The 25,321-nt window shown below is 39.6% G+C and overlaps 1 long non-coding RNA gene across 2 annotated transcripts in view; it reads right to left on the minus strand.

The window, feature by feature from the left end:
* LOC147270686 (uncharacterized) overlaps positions 1-24,442 on the minus strand; it is a 77,312-nt gene extending 52,870 nt beyond the window's left edge. The window contains exons 1-4 of one of the 2 annotated variants that reach the window (XR_015115707.1): positions 24,378-24,442; positions 24,238-24,305; positions 24,094-24,149; positions 23,336-24,009 (exon numbers count right to left, since the gene is read on the minus strand). This is a non-coding gene — a long non-coding RNA (uncharacterized LOC147270686). Of the gene's footprint in view, positions 1-23,335; positions 24,010-24,093; positions 24,306-24,377 lie in introns of both variants that reach the window. The other variant, XR_015115705.1, reaches the window with a different exon arrangement.
* Positions 24,443-25,321: the final 879 nt, after the last annotated feature.

The raw sequence follows: 25,321 nt of genomic DNA on the forward strand, positions 1-25,321 counted from the left end.
AATGATGCTAACAGTAATGGAGTGAACATTTGAAATAACCTCAAAGTGATGCTGAAAGTCATGTAGTAAGAGTTGCTAATGAACTCAATTTAATGCTCCAGTGATGTCGTGAGAATTGCTCATGAACTCAAAATGATGCTAACAGTAATGTAGTGATAGTTGCTAAAAAACTCAAAGTGATGCTGACAGTAATGTAGTAAGTGTTGCTACGAACCTCAAAATAATGCAACAATAATGTAGTAAGAGTTGCTACGAATCTCAAAATATTGCGACAGTGATGTCGGAAGAATTGCTAAAGATCTCAAAATGATGCAACAGTGATTTAGTAAGAATTGCTCATGAACTCAAAATGATGGTAACAGTAATGGAGTGAACGTTTCAAATAACCTCAAAGTGATGCTGACAGTCTTGTACTAAGAGTTGCTATGAACCTCAAAATAATGCGACAGTAATTTCGTAAAAGTTGCTACGAACCTCAAAATATTGCGACAGTGATGTCGGAAGAATTGCTAATGAACTCAAAATGATGCTAACAGTAATGTAGTGATAGTTGCTAATCAAGTCAGTGATGCTTACAGTAATGTAGTTGGAGTTTCGAATAACCTCAAAGTGATGCTGACAGTCATGTAGTAAGAGTTGCTAATGAACTCAATTTAATGCTACAGTGATGTCGTGAGAATTGCTCATGAACTCAAAATGATGCTAACAGTAATGTAGTGATAGTTGCTAAAAAACTCAAAGTGATGCTGACAGTAATGTAGTAAGAGTTGCTACGAACCTCAAAATATTGCGACAGTGATGTAGTAAGAATTGCTAATGAACTTAAAATAATGCTAACAGTAATGGAGTGAAAGTTGCTAAGAAACTCAGTGATGCTGACAGTAATGTAGTAAGTGTTGCTACAAACCTCAAAATAATGCGACAGTAATGTAGTAAAAGTTGCTACGAACCTCAAAATATTGCGACAGTGATGTTGGAAGAATTGCTAATGAACTCAAGATGATGCTAACAGTAATGTAGTGATAGTTGCTAAGAAACTCAGTGATGCTTACAGTAATGTAGTAAGAGTTTCGAACAACCTCAAAGTGATGCTGACAGTCATTTAGTAAGAGTTGCTAATGAACTCAATTTAATGCTACAGTGATGTCGTGAGAATTGCTCAAAAACTCAAAATGATGCTAACAGTAATGTAGTAAGAGTTGCTAGGAACCTTAAAATAATGCAACAATAATGTAGTAAGAGTTGCTACGAACCTCAGAATATTGCTACAGTGATTTAGTAAGAATTGCTAATGAACTGATTCATTCATTGATGTAGTGAGAGTTGCTCATGACATCAAAATGAGCTTCATCAAGACCCAGGCCACTATTTGTGGTCATGCATCATTGTGACTGACCAATGGTCCAACTTCATCAGTCAGTCAGTCAGAGACATTAGCATTTGTCGGCCTGGCCTGCTGCCAAAGACTAACTCTGCTTTAGTTGATTTATCTGTGCAGCCATGTCACGCTCCTCTCGGCCACCTCCACGGTCAGACGCCAGGTTAAACCAGCCAATGGCGTAAGAATCACTCTCAGAATCTGAAGCGCTCGTAGCTGCAGGGTTTTTCCACACAGCTTCTGTTGAGAGACAAAGTCCATCACTTGATTAACTCTCACCAACAGAAATGTGCAGTTTTCCACTCAGGACAGCTGCTGCATGCTGCTGTTTGTAAAAAGAAGGTCCAGTGGATCCGTTCAGTTCTACATTATTCAGCAGAGAGATGTCACCATTGAATAATGACCATATTTCCTAAAATTATAGCTCAACCACAGAGGGACCAGGCTACTAGAATGACCTCTGTTTACTAGAAGTGCTTCTCCTATGGTGGTGAACTCCTCAGCTGTCAGTGGAGTCAAATCTGTCTTAGAGAGGCCAGAGGTTCCCACACTGGTTCCCTCTCATCATGCAGCCCTGACAGCTGTGTGTGCTGTTCCAGCGTGTTGGCACCTCACTGATGAGTTTCAGGGTTGGCCCTCCCATCTGTTGCTGCACCTGAGCCAGCTTCTCCTTGGCTGTAGTGCTGATCTGAAGGATGTGACAGTGTTCCTGGCTTTGTGTCTGATGATGGAAGTGGGGATCTGATCACAGGATTTTCTGACTCCTAGATTCAGACGATGTGCAGTGCAGACTGAGTGGTGAATTTGGAGCTGTCTAGTGGATGCTGTCATGTTTGGTGCTGCGTCGCTCACAAGACACTTGACTTTGTTGGTGATGGCCCAGTCCTCCATCAGGCCTCTTTGGACTGGGGCCAAACTGTCAGCAGGGTGACTTTGTGGAAAGTCTTGCACTCCCAACACATTCATTCTCACGAATGCAGTGACAGGTCAGAGCCAAGGGAGCCTCCATGTCCACAGATGTCCACATGGCAGCTGGACTTCCTTTTTCACTCCTTCCCGTTCCTCCTGGTACTTTTTGGCCACCGTTTGTTTGATGGTCTGAAAATGACACCCAGAGTAAATCAATACATTGAAATTAGAGATGAAATAAACTGGAGATATCAACTACTGCTTTAGATCCTTTCCACACAAACCTTTCTGGTTGGCAAACATATGAGGCTCAAGGACCTGAACCAGTTCCCTGAACCCTTCCCTCTCAACAGTGCTGAGGGGCTGGCAGTCCTTCAGGATCAAATTCAGCAGAGCCTCATCCAGCATCTGCTTCCTGGAAGCTGGATGGTTCAAGATGAAGGAGAGAAGAAATGAATAGGAATTAATGATCAATGAAGCAACTGTGAGTCAGTTGGAGAGTGGCTGTATACCTGAGTTCATCCTGGTGGATCTGGGACTTCATTCTCATGCCTGGCCCCATCATGCCTCAGCACTGAAGAGGTGCTTTTGTTGAGATGAGACGCTTCTGTCCAACAAATGCGCCATTCAACCTGCAGAAAAGAACATGAGTGCTCAGCTAAAAGTTCCTTTCTTCATGGTGACTGGTGTTTCTTAGTCTTAGACCACCAGGTTTCCAATGAGGTGTATCGGATACGTTGTTGTGTGCCGCTGAAATCCGTCCAATTCCGGCGTTGTTTCCTCATGAAATATGTTTGCCTTAAAGCTCATTAAAGTGTTGAACCACAATATCGTTCACCATAACTGAGTCAACTTCAAGATAACCTACTTCTACATTCCAGTCCCGGCTGCTCCTGTTCTGCTGCAGTCCAGAAAACAACAACCCGATACAATTGGCGCTCCTTCCCACAGCTCCGGCCCGGATCCGCATGGTTCCGCTGACTGGCTGTGAGACGCGCTCCCTCCAGAGTGGCACAGCCCGATGGGGGTCCTTATCTGGCACGGGGGCGTAAAACAGGTGCGACTGGAAAGCCTGGTTTATTCTGAGTCGAGGGAACGCGTTGCTCTGCAATACACCGCCATGCCGCTAGGGGGTGTGGCTTTGTCTTTGTATTGTTTACGGGGCTCTTGTCGGATTCCTTGGTTTTCTTCCGGTCACAGACAACAATTGTTGGCCATTTGTCAGTCTTTGTAGTGCCGCGAATAATCCTTTCTTCGGCTTGGTCCATTTTTTCTTGGAGCTTTCACCACAGAAACTTTGAAAATGGCTGTGTTGTGCTGCGACTGAACCGGAAATAACGTTCTGAGCGGACCAATCACAGTCCTCGACGTTGACGTCACCCCGCGTCGACGCGATGCGTAGGCAGGATTTTTTGGAGGCGCGTGTCAGGCTACGGCGTACGGTCTGCGTCGACGGCGTAGGTACGAATACTACTCGACACAGAAGCATAAATCAGGCTTAAATCAGGCTTTATAGTCCAACAGGAAGTTAGCATGTCAGGGATGAGACACGCTTATCGTCCAACAGGAAGTTAGCATGTCAGGGATGAGACACGCTTATCGTCCAACAGGAAGTTAGCATGTCAGGGATGAGACACCCTGATAGTCCAACAGGAAGTTAGCATGTCAGGGATGACACCCTTATAGTCCAACAGGAGGTTAGCATGTCAGTGATGAGACACCCTGATAGTCCAACAGGAGGTTAGCATGTCAGTGATGAGACACCCTGATTGTCCAACAGGAAGTTAGCATGTCAGGGATGAGACACCCTGATAGTCCAACAGGAAGTTAGCATCTCCATGGTTCCCTTGACCAGAAGCCAGGGGGATCGTTCCATTCTGACATCTTGATTGACATTTGTCCTTCTCTTAGCTAAATAGCTGGCAATCATTTGAAAAAAACCTTGATTTACTTTTTGTATTTTGATCTTCAGCTCATTTGCATACTTTTGTTAAAATTCTCCCCTTTTTGTGTTTGTTTGTTTTTGCTGCTGTTTTTAGCACAAAGTCCACCTGGTGCCTAAAGACCAGTTCAGCATGGACTACGTTGAACCTTCAGTCTGCTGCATCAGCACCCATGGACGGTTCCCCCCTGACAGGTGGATTCTGGTGAGGAACATTAGTGGGACAGCGCTCTTGTTAGAACGGTTCTGATCCACCTTCCCTCCCCCTGTAGCTCCTCCTGTGTCCCCTCAGCGCTCTTGTTCGAACGGTTCTGATCCACCTTCCCTCCCCTGTAGCTCCTCCTGTGTCCCCTCAGCGCTCTTGTTAGAACGGTTCTGATCCACCTTCCCTCCCCCTGTAGCTCCTCCTGTGTCCCCTCAGCGCTCTTGTTAGAACGGTTCTGATCCACCTTCCCTCCCCCTGTAGCTCCTCCTGTGTCCCCTCAGCGCTCTTGTTAGAAGGGTTCTGATCCACCTTCCCTCCCCCTGTAGCTCCTCCTGTGTCCCCTCGGCGCTCTTGTTAGAACGGTTCTGATCCACCTTCCCTCCCCCTGTAGCTCCTTCTGTGTCCCCTCAGCGCTCTTGTTAGAAGGGTTCTGATCCACCTTCCCTCCCCCTGTAGCTCCTCCTGTGTCCCCTCAGCGCTCTTGTTAGAACGGTTCTGATCCACCTTCCCTCCCCCTGTAGCTCCTCCTGTGTCCCCTCAGCGCTCTTGTTAGAACGGTTCTGATCCACCTTCCCTCCCCCTGTAGCTCCTCCTGTGTCTCCTCAGGTTTCCAAACTCCCTCCCACTGGCTGGTGCTGAAGGAGGGCCAGAGCTCCTCCTACAGGAGCCCATCCTGGCCTCCCCCGCTGCTGCTCCTCCACTGACCTCCCACCAGAGAGATGAGCCCCCTGGTTCAGAGGTGACAGACCACCTCTGGGAGCAGACAACAGAGACCACATCAGGCTGGACTCCGTGCAGGTACGGAGGCTGACGGCTGCTGAGTGAGTGAGTTGACGACGCTCCCACCACTGCTGCTAGATTGATTTAACACATCTGGAATATTTAGATTTATTCTGGGTCAACATCTGCATCTGTTGAAGTCCTCAGTCTCCATGCAGGTGGTGTTGTTCCAGATAAAAGGTCTCAATAACAGCATCACTCCAGGTGAAACCATTCCAAAGAAGGCTAAGTGGAGCTGGCATATCAGCCCCCAATGGAAGCCTGCTGCTGCTGCCAAGCTCTCCATGTCATCATGGAAAAGTTGATTGTTCAACTCAATGTTTTTCCCATTGGGAGGAGATTTGTTGTTCCACCATGAAGTCTTTTCTGGTGATGAGTTTGTGTGTTGTAGTAGCATGAAGATATCTTGTTATCATGATCAACTCATCTGGCCTGGTGGAAGAACGCTGCTGTGTTTGGATTCAGACGAGTCAAATCTGAACCAGGGACTTGTAGTTTTATCCTCGGTCTCCGGACTCATAAAATGGAGACCGGCCCAGTTTGACACTTTTGAACTCCTCCATGAGGTTCAAATCTCATGACTGAGATTCGTGATTGGAAACATCGGCGGTTCAGGAAAGAAAACATGTACCATTGAACATCGCTCTCATCCTTCTACTCAGAACGCTGCGGTGGACTCCACCGTGTCCAGGCTATGGGCAGATACGTCTTCATCCTCCACCACCACCAGCCGCTCCACCCCACCCACCCTGTGCAGGTCTACATTACCAGGGTCGGATCTGGCGGGGTGGAGGATCTTTGATTCATCTTAGCTTTCCTGCTCCGGCTGTTTGAGAAACATTCAAATGGAGATGGTTGTTTGTGTCTTTCAGGCCACGCCAACGCCTCCTTCTGTCCCCACGCTTACGGCTGCCGAAACGTGCTGGTGTCTGAAAACCAGATCATTCTGGATGTGCCGGACCACCAGGTCCTCCTCACCTGCAGGTTCCTGCAGGCAGAGCCCTGTGGTGGTAGGTTTCCTGCTCCTCTGCTGGACTGATACCCTCTCCCTTTCCCCACACGTATCTGCTGTTTCTACTCTGTGCCTCCTTCTCCTCTGTCAGGCCTGGACTTCTTCCTTCTGTCTCTCCAGGATCACGTCCTGGTGGTGCCTGAGAGCAGCTCCAGCTCCAGCTCCCTGAACCAAGAACCACTGGAGAAATCTGACCACTTCATCAGCAACTGTGGCCTCAACAGCTTTCATGTCAAGTCGGTGTCTCTCAGCCTGAGTTGGTCCCTGTTCTGTATCCCTGAATGTTCTAGAGGAACTAAACTGGGCCTGACTGGGACGCTTCTGTCTGCTCAGATTTGGGTTGTGAATGCATTCAGATGTCATTTACAAGCATTGGAACTAAAGACCTGAGACTCAAGAATATTTAGTTCTTGATTTACTTTCTCTTGCAGGGTTTCACTTTGTGCTAATTTTCTTGTTAAGATCTTTGTTTTTTTGTTGTCCTTCCATTTAGCGAGTTTGGCTAATAACCTTTTCCCCACTTAACTAATTTTCCTAAAATGTCTCGCTAACGTTTCCTTTTTCTCTGTCGTCCCTCCTGTCCTTGGTCTCCATTCTGTCTCAGCTCAGCTGTGTCTCTTGGGCTCTCTTCAACAACGGCGCCCTGCCTTGTGCCTGCCATGAGGTTGGAGCTGAGAGTGACACCTGCGAGCCATTTGGTGGTCGGTGCCGCTGCAGGCCCCACGTGATTGGCCGAGACTGCTCCATGTGGGCCGCGGGCTGCTGGGGATTCCCCACTGCAGACGTGAGTGTCAGATTGGATGAATGATGAGTAATAAGGGCTTTTAATGATGAGTGAGAGGACGGACCAAACCAACCTGTCCAACCATCAGAGGACAGTTTGTTGTTCTAGTTTCAACTCTTACTACATCACTGTTAGCATCATTTTGAGTTTATTAGCAATTCTTACGAAATAACTGTCGCATTATTTTGAGGTTTGTAGCAACTCTTACTACATGACTGTCAGCATCACTTTGAGGTTATTCGAAACTCTTACTACATTACTGTAAGCATCACTGAGTTTATTAGCAACTATCACTACATTACTGTTAGCATCATCTTGAGTTCATTAGCAATTCTTCCGACATCACTGTCGCAATATTTTGAGGTTCAAAGCAACTTTTACTACATTACTGTCGCATTATTTTGAAGTTCGTAGCAACTCTTACTACATGACTGTCAGCATCACTTTGAGGTTATTCGAAACTTTCACTCCATTACTTTTAGCATCATTTTGAGATCATTAGCAATTCTTCCGACATCACTGTCGCATTATTTTGCGGTTCGTAGCAACTCTTACTACATGACTGTCAGCATCACTTTGAGGTTGTTCGAAACTCTTACTACATTACTGTAAGCATCACTGAGTTGATTAGCAACTATCACTACATTACTGTTAGCATCATCTTGAGTTCATTAGCAATTCTTCCGACATCACTGTCGCAATATTATGAGGTTCGTAGCAACTTTTACTACATTACTGTCGCATTGTTTTGAGGTTCGTAGCAACTCTTACTACATGACTGTCAGCATCACTTTGAGGTTGTTCGAATCTCTGACTACATTACTGTAAGCATCACTGAGTTAATTAGCAACCATCACTACATTACTGTTAGCATTATTTTGAGTTCATTAGCAATTCTTCGGACATCACTGTCGCAATATTTTGAGGTTCGAAGCAACTTTTACTACATTACTGTCGCATTATTTTGAGGTTCGTATCAACTCTTACTCCATGACTGTCAGCATCACTTTGAGGTTGTTCGAAACACTTACTACATTACTGTAAGCATCACTGAGTTTATTAGCAACTTTCACTCCATTACTGTTAGCTTCATTTTGACTTCATTCGCAATTCTTACTACATCACTGTCGCATCATTTTGAGATCATTAGCAATTCATCTGACATCACTGTCGCATTATTTTGAGTTTCGTAGCAACTCTTACGACATTACTGTAGCATTATTTAAAGGTTCGTAGCAACTCTTACTACATTACTGTCAGCATCACTTTGAGTTTATTAGCAACTATCACTACATTACTGTTAGCATCATTTTGAATTCATGAGCAATTCTTACGACATCACTGTCGCATTAAATTGAGGTTAGTAGCAACTCTTACTACATGACTGTCGGCATCACTTTGAGTTTGTTCGAAACTATCACTACATTACTGTAAGCATCACTGAGTTGATTAGCAACTATCACTACATTACTGTTAGCATCATTTTTAGTTCTTTAGCAATTCTTCCGACATCACTGTCGCAATATTTTGAGGTTCGTAGCAAGTTTTACTACATTACTGTTGCATTATTTTGAGGTTCGTAGCAACTATCAATACATTACTGTAAGCATCACTGAGTTTATTAGCAATTCTACCTACATTACTGTCGCATCATTTTGGGATCAATAGCAATGCTTCCAACATCACTGTCGCATTATTTTGAGGTTCGTAGCAACTCTTACTTCATGACTGTCAGCATCACTTTGAGGTTATTCGAAAATTTCACTACATTACTGTTAGCATCATTTTGAGATCATTAGCAATTCTTCCGACATCACTGTCGTAATATTTTGAGGTTCGTAGCAATTTTTATTACATTACTGTCGCATTATTTTGAAGTTTGTAGCAACACTTACTACATGACTGTCAGTATCACTTTGAGGTTATTCGAAACTTTCACTCCATTACTGTTGCATCATTTTTAGATCATTAGCAATTCTTCCGACATCACTGTCGCATTATTTTGAGGTTCGTAGCAACTCTTACTACATTACTGTCAGCATCACTTTGAGTTTATTAGCAACTATCACTACATTACTGTTAGCATCATTTTGAATTCATGAGCAATTCTTACGACATCACTGTCGCATCATTTTGAGATCTTTAGCAATTCTTCTGACATCACTGTCGCATTATTTTGAGGTTCGTAGCAACTCTTACTACATGACTGTCAGCATCACTTTGAGGTTATTCGAAACTTTCACTCCATTACTGTTGGCATCATTTTGAGTTCATTAGCAATTCTTACTACATCACTGTCGCCTCATTTTGAGATCAATAGCTATTCTTCCGACATCACTGTCGCATTATTTTGAGGTTCGTAGCAACTTTTACTACATTACTGTTGCATTATTTTGAGGTTCGTAGCAACTATCACTACACTACTGTAAGCATCACTGAGTTTATTAGCAATTCTTACTACATCACTGTCGCATCATTTTGAGATCATTAGCAATGCTTCCAACATCAGTGTCGCATTATTTTATGGTTCGTAGCAACTCTTACTTTATGACTGTCAGCATCACTTTGAGGTTATTCGAAAATTTCACTACATTACTGTTAGCATCATTTTGAGTTCATTAGCAATTCTTCCGACATCACTTTAGCATTATTTTATGGTTAGTAGCAACTGTTACTACACGACTGTCAGAATTACTTTGAGGTTGTTCGAAACACTTACTACATTACTGTTAGCATCTTTTTTAGTACATTAGCTATTCTTTATCCATTACTGTCACATCATTTTGAGATCATAAGCAATTCTTCCAACATCACTGTTGCATTATTTTGAGGTTCGTAGCAACTTTTACTACATTACTGTCGCATTATTTTGAGGTTCGTAGCAACTATCACTACATTACTGTAAGCATCACTGAGTTTATTAGCAATTCTTTCTACATCACTGTCGCATCATTTTGAGATCATTAGCAATGAAAATCTGCATCAGTTTGAGGTTGTTCGAAACTCTTACTACATTACTGCAAGCATCACTGAGTTTTTTAGCAACTATCACTACATTACTGTTAGCATCATTTTGAGGTTAGAAGCAATTCTTATGACATCACTGTCACATCATTTTGAGGTGAGTTTCAACTCTTCCTACATTAATGTCAACATCATTTTGAGTTTATTAACAATTCTTACGACATCACTGTCAGCATCATTTTTGAAATCATTAACAATTCTTCCTACATCACTGTCGCATTGTTTTGAGGTTATTAGCAGCTCTTAGTACATTACCGTCAGCATCATTTTGAGTTCATGAGCAATTCTTCCGACATCACTGTCGCATTATTTTGAGGTTATTAGAAACTCTTACTACATGACTGTCAGCATCACTTTGAGGTTGTTCGAAACACTTACTACATTACTGTAAGCATCACTGAGTTGATTAGCAACTATCACTACATTACTGTTATCATCATTTTGAGTTCATTTCCAATTCTTCTGACATCACTGTCGCATTATTTTTAGGTTCGTAACAACTCTTACTACATTACTGTCAGCATCACTTTGAGTTTATTAGCAACTATCACTACATTACTGTTAGCATCATTTGGAGTTTCATCGCAATTCTTACGACATCACTGTAGCATCATTTTGAGATCATTAGCAATTCTTCCGACATGACTGTCGCATTATTTTGAGGATCATAGCAACTCTTATTACATTATTGTCAGCATCATTTTTAGGTTACTCGAAACTCTCACCACATGACTGTCAGCATCACTTTGAGGTTATTCGAAACTTTCACTACATTACTTTTAGCATCATTTTGAGTACATTAGCAATTCTTATTCCATTACTGTCACATCATTTTGAGATCATGAGCAATTCTTCCGACATCACTGTCGCATTATTTTGAGGATCATAGAAACTCTTATTATATTATTGTCAGCATAACTTTGAGTTTATTAGCAACTATCACGACATTACTGTTAGCATCATTTTGAGTTTATTATCAGTTCTTACGACATCACTGTCGCATCATGTTGAGATCATTAGCAATTCTTCCGACATCATTGTAAAATTATTTTTAGGTTAGTAGCAATTCTTACGACAAGACTGTCAGCATCACTTTGAGGTTGTTTGAAAAGGTTACTACATTACTGTAAGCATCACTGAGTTTATTAGCAACTATCACTACATTACTGTTAGCATCATTTTAAGTTCATTAGCAATTCTTACGACATCGCTGTCGCATCATTTTGAGATCATTAGCAATTCTTGCGACATCACTGTCGCAATATATTGATGTTCGTAGCAACTTTTACGACATTGCTGTCGCATTATTTTGAGGTTCGTAGCAACTCTTACGACATGACTGTCAGCGTCACTTTGAGGTTATTCGAAACTTTCACTCCATTACTGTTAGCATCATTTTGAGTTCATTAGCAATTTTTACGACATCACAGTAGCATTAAATTGAGTTCATTAGCAACTCTTACTCTATGACTGTCAGCATGACTTTGAAGTTGTTCAAAACACTTACTACATGACTGTCAGCATCACTTTGAGGTTGTTCGAAACTCTTACTACATTACTGTAAGCATAACTGAGTTTATTAGCAACTATCACTACATTACTGTTAGCATCATCTTGAGGTCATTAGCAATTCTTCCGACATCACTGTCGCAATATTTTGAGGTTCGCAGCAGCTCTTACTACATTACTGTCAGCATCACTTTGAGGTTGTTCGAAACGTTCACTCCATTACTGTTAGCATCATTTTGAGTTTTTTAGCAATTCTTACTATGTCACTGTCGCATCATTTTGAGATCTTTAGCAATTCATCTGACATCACTGTCGCAATATTGTGAGGTTCGTAGCAACTTTTACTGCATGACTGTCAGCATCACTTTGAGGTTGTTCGAAACACTTAGTACATTACTGTAAGCATTACTGAGTTGATTAGCAACTATCACTACATTACTGTTAGCATCATTTTGAGATCATTAGCAATTCTTCCGACATCACTGTCGTAATATTTTGAGGTTCGTAGCAATTTTTATTACATTACTGTCGCATTATTTTGAAGTTTGGAGCAACACTTACTACATACATTTTGAGTTCATTAGCAATTCTTTCGACATCACTGTCACAATATTTTGAGGTTCGTAGCAACTTTTACTACATTACTGTCGCATTATTTTGAGGTTCATAGCAACTCTTACTACATTACTGTCAGCATCACTTTGAGGTTTTTCGAAACGTTCACTCCATTACTGTGAGCATCATTTTGAGTTTATTAGCAATTCTTACTACATCACTGTCGCATCATTTTGAGACCATTAGCAATTCTTCTGACATCACTGTCGCATTATTCTGATGTTCGTAGCAACTCTTACTACATGACTGTCAGCATCACTTTGAGTTTGTTCGAAACACTTACTACATTACTGTTAGCATCATTTTGAGTTCATTAGCAAGTCTTACTAAATCACTGTCGCATCATTTTGAGATCTTTAGCAATTCTTCTGACATCACTGCCGCATTATTTTGAGGTTCGAAGCAACTCTTTCTACATTACTGTCAGCATCACTTTGAGGTTGTTCGAAACACTTACTACATTACTGTTAGCATCATTTTGAGTTCATTAGCAAGTCTTACTAAATCACTGTCGCATCATTTTGAGATCTTTAGCAATTCTTCTTACATCACTGCCGCATTATTTTGAGGTTCGTAGCAACTCTTACTACTTTACTGTTGCATTTTTTAAAGTTTCGTAGCAACTCTTACTACATTACTGTCAGCATCACTTTGAGGTTGTTCCAAACACTTACTACATTACTGTTAGCATCACTGAGTTTATTAGCAACTATCACTACATTACTGTCAGCATCACTTTGATTTCATGAGCAACTCTTACTACATTACTGTCAGCATCACTTTGAGTTTATTAGCAACTTTCACTCCATTAATGTTAGCATCATTCTGAGTTCATTAGCAATTCTTACTAAATCACTGTATCATCATTTTGAGATCATTAGCAATTCTTCCGACATCACTGTCGCATTATTTTGAGGTTCGTAGCAACTCTTACTACATGACTGTCAGCATCACTTTGAGGGTGTTCGAAACACTTACTATATTACTGTTATCATCGTTTTGAGTTCAATAGCAATTCTTGCAACATCACTGTCAGCATCATTTTTAATTTACTCGCAACTCAAACCACATGACTGTCAGCATCACTTTGAGGTTGTTCGAAATGTTCACTCCATTACTGTTAGCATCATTTTGAGTTCATTAGCAATTCTTACTAAATCACTTTAGCATCATTTTGAGATCATTAGGAATTCTTACTACATCACTGTCGCATCATTTTGAGATCATTAGCAATTTTTCTGACATCACTGTCGCATCATTTTGAGGTTCGTAGCAACACTTACTACATTACTGTCAGCATCACTTTGAGGTTGTTCGAAACGTTCACTCCCATACTGTTAGCATCATTTTGAGTTCATTAGCAATTCTTACTAAATCACTGTCGCATCATTTTGAGATTTTTAGCAATTCTTCTGACATCACTGTCGCATTATTTTGAGTTTCGTAGCAACTCTTACTACATGACTGTCAGCATCACTTTGAGGTTGTTCGAAACACTTACTACATTACTGTAAGCATCACTGAGTTGATTAGCAACTATCACTACATTACTGTTAGCATCGTTTTAAGTTCAATAGCAATTCTTACGACATCTGTCAGCATCATTTTTAATTTACTCGCAACTCAAACCACATGACTATCAGCATCACTTTGAGGTTGTTCGAAATGTTCACTCCATTACTGTTAGCATCATTTCTAGTTCATTAGCAACTCTTACTTAATCACTGGAGCATCATTTTGAGATCATTAGCAATTCTTCCCACATCACTGACACATCATTTTGAGATCATTAGCAATTCTTCTGACATCACTGTCGCATTATTTTGAGGTTCGTAGCAACTCTTACTACATGACTGTCAGCATCACTTTGAGGTTGTTCGAAACACTTACTACATTACTGTAAGCATCACTGAGTTGATTAGCAACTATCACTACATTACTGTTAGCATCATTTTGAGATCATTAGCAATTCTTCCGACATCACTGTCGTAATATTTTGAGGTTCGTAGCAATTTTTATTACATTACTGTCGCATTATTTTGAAGTTTGGAGCAACACTTACTACATACATTTTGAGTTCATTAGCAATTCTTTCGACATCACTGTCACAATATTTTGAGGTTCGTAGCAACTTTTACTACATTACTGTCGCATTATTTTGAGGTTCATAGCAACTCTTACTACATTACTGTCAGCATCACTTTGAGGTTTTTCGAAACGTTCACTCCATTACTGTGAGCATCATTTTGAGTTTATTAGCAATTCTTACTACATCACTGTCGCATCATTTTGAGACCATTAGCAATTCTTCTGACATCACTGTCGCATTATTCTGATGTTCGTAGCAACTCTTACTACATGACTGTCAGCATCACTTTGAGTTTGTTCGAAACACTTACTACATTACTGTTAGCATCATTTTGAGTTCATTAGCAAGTCTTACTAAATCACTGTCGCATCATTTTGAGATCTTTAGCAATTCTTCTGACATCACTGCCGCATTATTTTGAGGTTCGAAGCAACTCTTTCTACATTACTGTCAGCATCACTTTGAGGTTGTTCGAAACACTTACTACATTACTGTTAGCATCATTTTGAGTTCATTAGCAAGTCTTACTAAATCACTGTCGCATCATTTTGAGATCTTTAGCAATTCTTCTTACATCACTGCCGCATTATTTTGAGGTTCGTAGCAACTCTTACTACTTTACTGTTGCATTTTTTAAAGTTTCGTAGCAACTCTTACTACATTACTGTCAGCATCACTTTGAGGTTGTTCCAAACACTTACTACATTACTGTTAGCATCACTGAGTTTATTAGCAACTATCACTACATTACTGTCAGCATCACTTTGATTTCATGAGCAACTCTTACTACATTACTGTCAGCATCACTTTGAGTTTATTAGCAACTTTCACTCCATTAATGTTAGCATCATTCTGAGTTCATTAGCAATTCTTACTAAATCACTGTATCATCATTTTGAGATCATTAGCAATTCTTCCGACATCACTGTCGCATTATTTTGAGGTTCGTAGCAACTCTTACTACATGACTGTCAGCATCACTTTGAGGGTGTTCGAAACACTTACTATATTACTGTTATCATCGTTTTGAGTTCAATAGCAATTCTTGCAACATCACTGTCAGCATCATTTTTAATTTACTCGCAACTCAAACCACATGACTGTCAGCATCACTTTGAGGTTGTTCGAAATGTTCACTCCATTACTGTTAGCATCATTTTGAGTTCATTAGCAATTCTTACTAAATCACTTTAGCATCATTTTGAGATCATTAGGAATTCTTACTACATCACTGTCGCATCATTTTGAGATCATTAGCAATTTTTCTGACATCACTGTCGCATCATTTTGAGGTTCGTAGCAACACTTACTACATTACTGTCAGCATCACTTTGAGGTTGTTCGAAACGTTCACTCCCATACTGTTAGCATCATTTTGAGTTCATTAGCAATTCTTACTAAATCACTGTCGCATCATTTTGAGATTTTTAGCAATTCTTCTGACATCACTGTCGCATTATTTTGAGTTTCGTAGCAACTCTTACTACATGACTGTCAGCATCACTTTGAGGTTGTTCGAAACACTTACTACATTACTGTAAGCATCACTGAGTTGATTAGCAACTATCACTACATTACTGTTAGCATCGTTTTAAGTTCAATAGCAATTCTTACGACATCTGTCAGCATCATTTTTAATTTACTCGCAACTCAAACCACATGACTATCAGCATCACTTTGAGGTTGTTCGAAATGTTCACTCCATTACTGTTAGCATCATTTCTAGTTCATTAGCAACTCTTACTTAATCACTGGAGCATCATTTTGAGATCATTAGCAATTCTTCCCACATCACTGACACATCATTTTGAGATCATTAGCAATTCTTCTGACATCACTGTCGCATTATTTTGAGGTTCGTAGCAACTCTTACTACATGACTGTCAGCATCACTTTGAGGTTGTTCGAAACACTTACTACATTACTGTAAGCATCACTGAGTTGATTAGCAACTATCACTACATTACTGTTAGCATCATTTTGAGTTCATTAGCAATTCTTCCGTCATCACTGTCGCAATATTTTGAGGTTCGTACCAACTTTTACTACATTACTGTCGCATTATTTTGAGGTTCGTAGCAACTCTTAGTACATGACTGTCAGCATCACTTTTAATGTTATTCGAAACTTTCACTCCATTACTGTTAGCATCATTTTGAGTTCATTAGCAATTCTTACTAAATCAATGTCGCATCATTTTGTGATCTTTCGCAATTCTTCTGGCATCACTGTCGCATTATTTTGAGGTTCGTAGCAACTTTTACTACATTACTGTCGTATTATTTTGTGGTTCGTAGCAACTCTTACGACATTACTGTCAGCATCACTTTGAATTTATTAGCAACTTTCACTCCATTACAGTTAGCATCATTTTGAGTTCATTAGCAATTCTTACTAAATCACTGTCGCATCATTTTGAGATCATTAGCAATTCTTCTGACATCACTGTCGCATTATTTTGAGGTTCGTAGCAACTCTTCCTACATGACTGCCAGCATCACTTTGAGGTTTTTCGAAACACTAACTACATTACTGTAAGCATCACTGAGTTGATTAGCAACTATCACTACATTACTGTTAGCATCGTTTTGAGTTCAATAGCAATTCTTACGACATCACTGTCAGCATCATTTTTTATTTACTTGCAACTCAAACCACATGATTGTCAGCATCACTTTGAGGTTATTCGAAACGTTCACTCCATTACTGTTAGCATCATTTTGAGTTGTTGAGCAATTTTTACGACATCACAGTAGCATTAAATTGAGTTCATTAGCAACTCTTACTCTATGACTGTCAGCATGACTTTGAAGTTGTTCAAAACACTTACTACATGACTGTCAGCATCACTTTGAGGTTGTTCGAAACTCTTACTACATTACTGTAAGCATAACTGAGTTTATTAGCAACTATCACTACATTACTGTTAGCATCATCTTGAGGTCATTAGCAATTCTTCCGACATCACTGTCGCAATATTTTGAGGTTCGCAGCAGCTCTTACTACATTACTGTCAGCATCACTTTGAGGTTGTTCGAAACGTTCACTCCATTACTGTTAGCATCATTTTGAGTTTTTTAGCAATTCTTACTATGTCACTGTCGCATCATTTTGAGATCTTTAGCAATTCATCTGACATCACTGTCGCAATATTGTGAGGTTCGTAGCAACTCTTACTACATGACTGTCAGCATCACTTTGAGGTTGTTCGAAACTCTTACTACATTACTGTAAGCATTACTGAGTTGATTAGCAACTATCACTACATTACTGTTAGCATCATTTTGAGTTCATTAGCAATTCTTTCGACATCACTGTCACAATATTTTGAGGTTCGTAGCAACTTTTACTACATTACTGTCGCATTATTTTGAGGTTCATAGCAACTCTTACTACATGACTGTCAGCATCACTTTGAGGTTTTTCGAAACGTTCACTCCATTACTGTTAGCATCATTTTGAGTTTATTAGCAATTCTTACTACATCACTGTCGCATCATTTTGAGACCATTAGCAATTCTTCTGACATCACTGTCGCATTATTCTGATGTTCGTAGCAACTCTTACTACATGACTGTCAGCATCACTTTGAGTTTGTTCGAAACACTTACTACATTACTGTTAGCATCATTTTGAGTTCATTATCAAGTCTTACTAAATCACTGTCGCATCATTTTGAGATCTTTAGCAATTCTTCTGACATCACTGCCGCATTATTTTGAGGTTCGAAGCAACTCTTTCTACATTACTGTCAGCATCACTTTGAGGTTGTTCGAAACACTTACTACATTACTGTTAGCATCATTTTGAGTTCATTAGCAAGTCTTACTAAATCACTGTCGCATCATTTTGAGATCTTTAGCAATTCTTCTTACATCACTGCCGCATTATTTTGAGGTTCGTAGCAACTCTTACTACTTTACTGTTGCATTTTTTAAAGGTTCGTAGCAACTCTTACTACATTACTGTCAGCATCACTTTGAGGTTGTTCCAAACACTTACTACATTACTGTTAGCATCACTGAGTTTATTAGCAACTATCACTACATTACTGTCAGCATCACTTTGATTTCATGAGCAACTCTTACTACATTACTGTCAGCATCACTTTGAGTTTATTAGCAACTTTCACTCCATTAATGTTAGCATCATTCTGAGTTCATTAGCAATTCTTACTAAATCACTGTATCATCATTTTGAGATCATTAGCAATTCTTCCGACATCACTGTCGCATTATTTTGAGGTTCGTAGCAACTCTTACTACATGACTGTCAGCATCACTTTGAGGGTGTTCGAAACACTTACTATATTACTGTTATCATCGTTTTGAGTTCAATAGCAATTCTTGCAACATCACTGTCAGCATCATTTTTAATTTACTCGCAACTCAAACCACATGACTGTCAGCATCACTTTGAGGTTGTTCGAAATGTTCACTCCATTACTGTTAGCATCATTTTGAGTTCATTAGCAATTCTTACTAAATCACTTTAGCATCATTTTGAGATCATTAGGAATTCTTACTACATCACTGTCGCATCATTTTGAGATCATTAGCAATTTTTCTGACATCACTGTCGCATCATTTTGCGGTTCGTAGCAACACTTACTACATTACTGTCAGCATCACTTTGAGGTTGTTCGAAACGTTCACTCCCATACTGTTAGCATCATTTTGAGTTCATTAGCAATTCTTACTAAATCACTGTCGCATCATTTTGAGATCTTTAGCAATTCTTCTGACATCACTGTCGCATTATTTTGAGTTTCGTAGCAACTCTTACTACATGACTGTCAGCATCACTTTGAGGTTGTTCGAAACACTTACTACATTACTGTAAGCATCACTGAGTTGATTAGCAACTATCACTACATTACTGTTAGCATCGTTTTAAGTTCAATAGCAATTCTTACGACATCTGTCAGCATCATTTTTAATTTACTCGCAACTCAAACCACATGACTATCAGCATCACTTTGAGGTTGTTCGAAATGTTCACTCCATTACTGTTAGCATCATTTCTAGTTCATTAGCAACTCTTACTTAATCACTGGAGCATCATTTTGAGATCATTAGCAATTCTTCCCACATCACTGTCACATCATTTTGAGATCATTAGCAATTCTTCTGACATCACTGTCGCATTATTTTGAGGTTCGTAGCAACTCTTACTACATGACTGTCAGCATCACTTTGAGGTTGTTCGAAACACTTACTACATTACTGTAAGCATCACTGAGTTGATTAGCAACTATCACTACATTACTGTTAGCATCATTTTGAGTTCATTAGCAATTCTTCCGTCATCACTGTCGCAATATTTTGAGGTTCGTACCAACTTTTACTACATTACTGACGCATTATTTTGAGGTTCGTAGCAACTCTTAGTACATGACTGTCAGCATCACTTTTAATGTTATTCGAAACTTTCACTCCATTACTGTTAGCATCATTTTGAGTTCATTAGCAATTCTTACTAAATCAATGTCGCATCATTTTGAGATCTTTCGCAATTCTTCTGGCATCACTGTCGCATTATTTTGAGGTTCGTAGCAACTTTTACTACATTACTGTCGTATTATTTTGTGGTTCGTAGCAACTCTTACGACATTACTGTCAGCATCACTTTGAATTTATTAGCAACTTTCACTCCATTACAGTTAGCATCATTTTGAGTTCATTAGCAATTCTTACTAAATCACTGTCGCATCATTTTGAGATCATTAGCAATTCTTCTGACATCACTGTCGCATTATTTTGAGGTTCGTAGCAACTCTTCCTACATGACTGCCAGCATCACTTTGAGGTTTTTCGAAACACTCACTACATTACTGTAAGCATCACTGAGTTGATTAGCAACTATCACTACATTACTGTTAGCATCGTTTTGAGTTCAATAGCAATTCTTACGACATCACTGTCAGCATCATTTTTTATTTACTTGCAACTCAAACCACATGATTGTCAGCATCACTTTGAGGTTATTCGAAACTTTGACTCCATTACTGTTAGCACCCTTTTGAGTTCATTAGCAATTCTTACTACATCACTGTCGCATCATTTTGAGATCATTAGCGATTCTTCCGACATCACTGTCGCATTATTTTGAGGTTCGTAGAAACTCTTACTGCATGACTGTCAGCATCACTTTGAGGTTATTCGAAACGTTCACTCCATTACTGTTAGCATCATTTTGAGTTCATTAGCAATTCTTACTAAATCACTGTCGCATCATTTTGAGATCTTTACTAATTCTTCTGACATCACTGTCGCATTATTTTGAGGTTCGTAGCAACTCTTACTACATGACTGTCAGCATCACTTTGAGGTTTTTCGAAACACTTACTACATTACTGTTATCATCTTTTTGAGTTCAATAGCAATTCTTGCAACATCACTGTCAGCATCATTTTTAATTTACTCGCAACTCAAACCACATGACTGTCAGCATCACTTTGAGGTTGTTCGAAATGTTCACTCCATTACTGTTAGCATCATTTTGAGTTCATTAGCAATTCTTACTAAATCACTGTAGCATCATTTTGAGATCATTAGGAATTCTTACTACATCACTGTCGCATCATTTTGAGATCATTAGCAATTTTTCTGACATCACTGTCGCATCATTTTGAGGTTCGTAGCAACACTTACTGCATTACTGTCAGCATCACTTTGAGGTTGTTCGAAACGTTCACTCCCATACTGTTAGCATAATTTTGAGTTCATTAGCAATTCTTACTAAATCACTGTCGCATCATTTTGAGATCTTTAGCAATTCTTCTGACATCACTGTCGCATTATTTTGAGGTTCGTAGCAACTCTTACTACATGACTGTCAGCATCACTTTGAGGTTGTTCGAAACACTTACTACATTACTGTAAGCATCACTGAGTTGATTAGCAACTATCACTACATTACTGTTAGCATCGTTTTAAGTTCAATAGCAATTCTTACGACATCTGTCAGCATCATTTTTAATTTACTCGCAACTCAAACCACATGACTGTCAGCATCACTTTGAGGTTGTTCGAAACGTTCACTCCCATACTGTTAGCATCATTTTGAGTTCATTAGCAATTCTTACTAAATCACTGTCGCATCATTTTGAGATCTTTAGCAATTCTTCTGACATCACTGTCGCAATATTTTGAGGTTCGTAGCAACTCTTACTACATGACTGTCAGCATCACTTTGAGGTTATTCGAAACGTTCACTCCATTACTGTTAGCATCATTTTGAGTGCATTAGCAATTCTTACTAAATCACTGTCGCATCATTTTGAGATCTTTAGCAATTCTTCTGACATCACTGTCGCATTATTTTGACGTTCGTAGCAACTCTTACTACATTACTGTTGCATTATTTTAAGGTTCGTAGCAACTTTTATTACATGACTGTCAACATAACTTTGAGGTTATTTGAAACTTTCACTCCATTACTGTTAGCATCATTTTGAGTTCATTAGCAATTCTTCTGACATCACTGTCGCATTATTTGGAGTTTCGTAGCAACTTTTACTTCATTACTGTTGCATTATTTTTAGGTTAGTATCAACTCTTATTTGACTGTCAGCATCACTTTGAGCTTATTCGAAACGTTCACTCCATTACTGTTAGCATCATTTTGAGTTCATTAGCAATTCTTACTAAATCACTGTCGCATCATTTTGAGATCATTAGCAATTCTTCCGACATCACTGTCGCAATATTTTGAGGTTCTTATTAACTCTGACTACATGACTGTCAGCATCACTTTGAGGTTATTCGAAACTTTCACTCCATTAATGTTAGCATCATTTTAAGTTCATTAGCAATTCTTACTAAATCACTGTAGCATCATTTTGAGTTCATTAGCAATTCTTCCGACATCACTGTCGCATTATTTTGAGGTTCGTAGCAACTTTTACTACATTACTGTCGCAATATTTTGAGGTTCGTAGCAACTCTTACTACATGACTGTCAGCATCACTTTGAGTTTATTCGAACCTTTCACTCCATTACTGTTAGCAGCATTTTGAGTTCATTAGCAATTCTTACTAAATCACTGTCGCATCATTTTGAGATCTTTAGCAATTCTTCTGACATCACTGTCGCATTATTTTGAGGTTCGTAGCAACTCTTACTGCATGACTTTCAGCATCACTTTGAAGTTGTTCGAAACACTTACTACATTACTGTAAGCATCACTGAGTTTATTAGCAACTATCACTATGTTACTGTTAGCATCGTTTTGAGTTTAATAGCAATTCTCACGACATTACTGCCAACATCATTTTTAATTTACTCGCAACTCTAACCAAATGACTGTCAGCATCATATTGAGGTTATTCGAAACTTTCACTCCATTACTGTTAGCATCATTTTGAGTTCATTAGCAATTCTTACTACATCAGTGTCGCATCATTTTGAGATCATTAGCAATTCTTACTACATCACTTTCGCATTATTTTGAGGTTATTAGCAACTCTTACTACATTACTGTCAGCATCACTTTTAGTTTATTAGCAATTCTTACGACATCACTGTCACATTATTTTGAGGTTATGAGCAACTCTTACTACATTACTGTAGCATTATTTTGTGTTCATTAGCAATTCTTACAACATCACTGTCGCATTATTTTGAGGATCGTAGCAAGTCTTACTACATTACTGTTAGCATCATTTTGAGTTCATTAGCAATTCTTACTACATCACTGTAGCATTATTTTGAGGTTATTAGCAACTCTTACTACATTACTGTAGCATTTTTTTGTGTTCATTAGCAATTCTTACTACATCACTGTCGTATTGTTTTGAGGTTCGTAGTGTGGCAAGGCGAGCAGTGGGGAACAGTTGCCAACAACGCCAGCTGGGGGCTTTCACCCCATGATATAAACAAAATTTCAAAATGACCAGGCTTCCATTTGAACAAAGGCACACAGGTCGAGAGACACAACAGGACAGGACCGTGATTTCCAATTATAAAAATACTTTTATTAGAAAAATAGTTTAAAATGAGCAACAGACTAAATGAATACCAATGGATATAATAAGGAGTGCAAGAGGAATTACCGAAAGGAAAAGGGGACAGGGCTGGGGCTTACCACGACAGCGGTAACGAAAAGGGAGGGATCCAAAAAAACTACACTGCGCCCGTGACACAGCAAACCAAAAAAACAGGAATAAGGAACCACCACCAGGGGGACCGCTGCCGCACTGGGCCCTCAACACCTGTCAAAGAAAAGAAAAGAACCCCATCAAAAACATGAAATCAAGGCAACCCTCACACACGAACTAAATATCACTACCCCAAATAACCCAACAGAAACTATTTTAAATCCAAATGATCAAAATGGGGAGCAGAAGGCAATAATAATAATAATAATAGTAATAATAATAATAATAATAATAATAATAATAATAATAATAATAAAGGTTCTAAACAATAAATCAAATTTAACCCACAAAAACTAACAGTAATAATTCAAAGAAAGAAATAACAAATAGAAAAGGAATAAACTCAAGTAATTAAGGAAATGTCTGCCCCTCTAATTAAAACCAGTCTCCAAGGGGGATGGCTCAGCGCCGATGAGGGTCGGGATGCCCTCTCTTTGCCCACGTTGAGGCTCTTATAAAGGCCGTAGTGCACGGCTTTAACCGCCGTTACTGGGATCAGAGCCGTTATGAGCCGAATCAGCAAGAATCCAGACTGAAGACGAGGAGAAGAAGAAGAACCAAAACAACAGCGAGGCTCACAGCAGCAATTGACGGCTGCGCACTGCAAAATAAACAAGCTAACCTAATTAAAATGTGGATGAAGGGCATTACAGAATAACAAAAGCTAAGAATAAACATTTCCTACCGGAGAGCAGAATCGTGGCGTCAGACGAGGCAGGAGGAGGAAGCCAGCAGCCCAGACTACTCAAACGATGGCCGGGAGAGGATAATCAGAACACCACAGATCATCGGCAGCTTGATATGAAAGGCAGACAACTACGTGTCTTACCCACAGAAAGCGCACCACGCACACACCGGCCCAAGGGAGACAGCCCAGCTCCCGGTAACACCACACCGCTGGACGGAGCAAAACTGGAGTAAACAGGGGGCCCATGACACTGAATAATGGAACAGAGCAAGCATGCATACCTTTGTTTGTAACCGATCTGCTGACCAGCGAGACGCCACCACGCACGGCTGTCGGCTCCGTAAAGGAGGGAGAGGAAGTGGAAAGGACGGAGAAGGGTCGGACCAGGTCTACTGCTAGGTGACCACTCACTATCGTCTGCTACACTGCCCCTCATGGTGGGGAGTGTAGCGCCATCCTGACACAATTATTTTCATTATCTATGAATCTACAAATTATTTCCTTGATTAATTCATTAGTTGAAAGTCATAAAATGACAAAAACTGTTGGTTGTCGAACGTGATTTCCTCATTTGTCTTTTTATCATTGTAAAAACAGATATCACTTTTATATTTTAATATAACTTTAATTCATTTCCAGGTTTCTGCTCATTATACATTAATTACATTAATTAATTTATTAATTGATTAATTTTTACAAATTGATTACATTCTCACATCTTATTTGTTTCCTGCTTAAACGACAATTTTGAGCAAAAACAACCAACGGCCATATTTTCCTAATATTCTACCTCTAGGATGATGAATCTTAAGATTTTTCTCACAGTTGCTCCTCTTATGTAGAAGATCTCTGTCCCTACATCTGAGCAGCAGCATCCAATGGAAGTCGTGGTTCTACCACTGTTTAATCTATTTACATTTCATAAACCCAGATTATGTTTACAGAGACAACAGCAAATAGTTTTTCAAACATGCAAAGAGGTGTTTGTTTACCTGTAGGAGGTGGAAATCTTGGGGAAATGGATAAAAATTACGGCAACATATCTTGATAGTCTTGAGGTGCGTTCAAGTGCACATACACAGTGCGTGAAAACGCTACCAGAAAAGGCTGTGCAACAAACATTTTTTCTTTCAAAGTTTGATAAGAAAGGACTTCTTCGTAAGAAAAAATGTTCGTGGACTTCAACATCTAGCAGGAACATGTTTTTGGCGGAGCCTTTTCTGGT

This window comes from Aulostomus chinensis, chromosome 1 (genome assembly GCF_037954235.1).
Source record: "Aulostomus chinensis isolate RoL2024-O1b breed Wild chromosome 1, RoL_Achi_v1.0, whole genome shotgun sequence".
In the NCBI taxonomy this organism is placed as follows: Eukaryota; Metazoa; Chordata; class Actinopteri; order Syngnathiformes; family Aulostomidae; genus Aulostomus; species Aulostomus chinensis.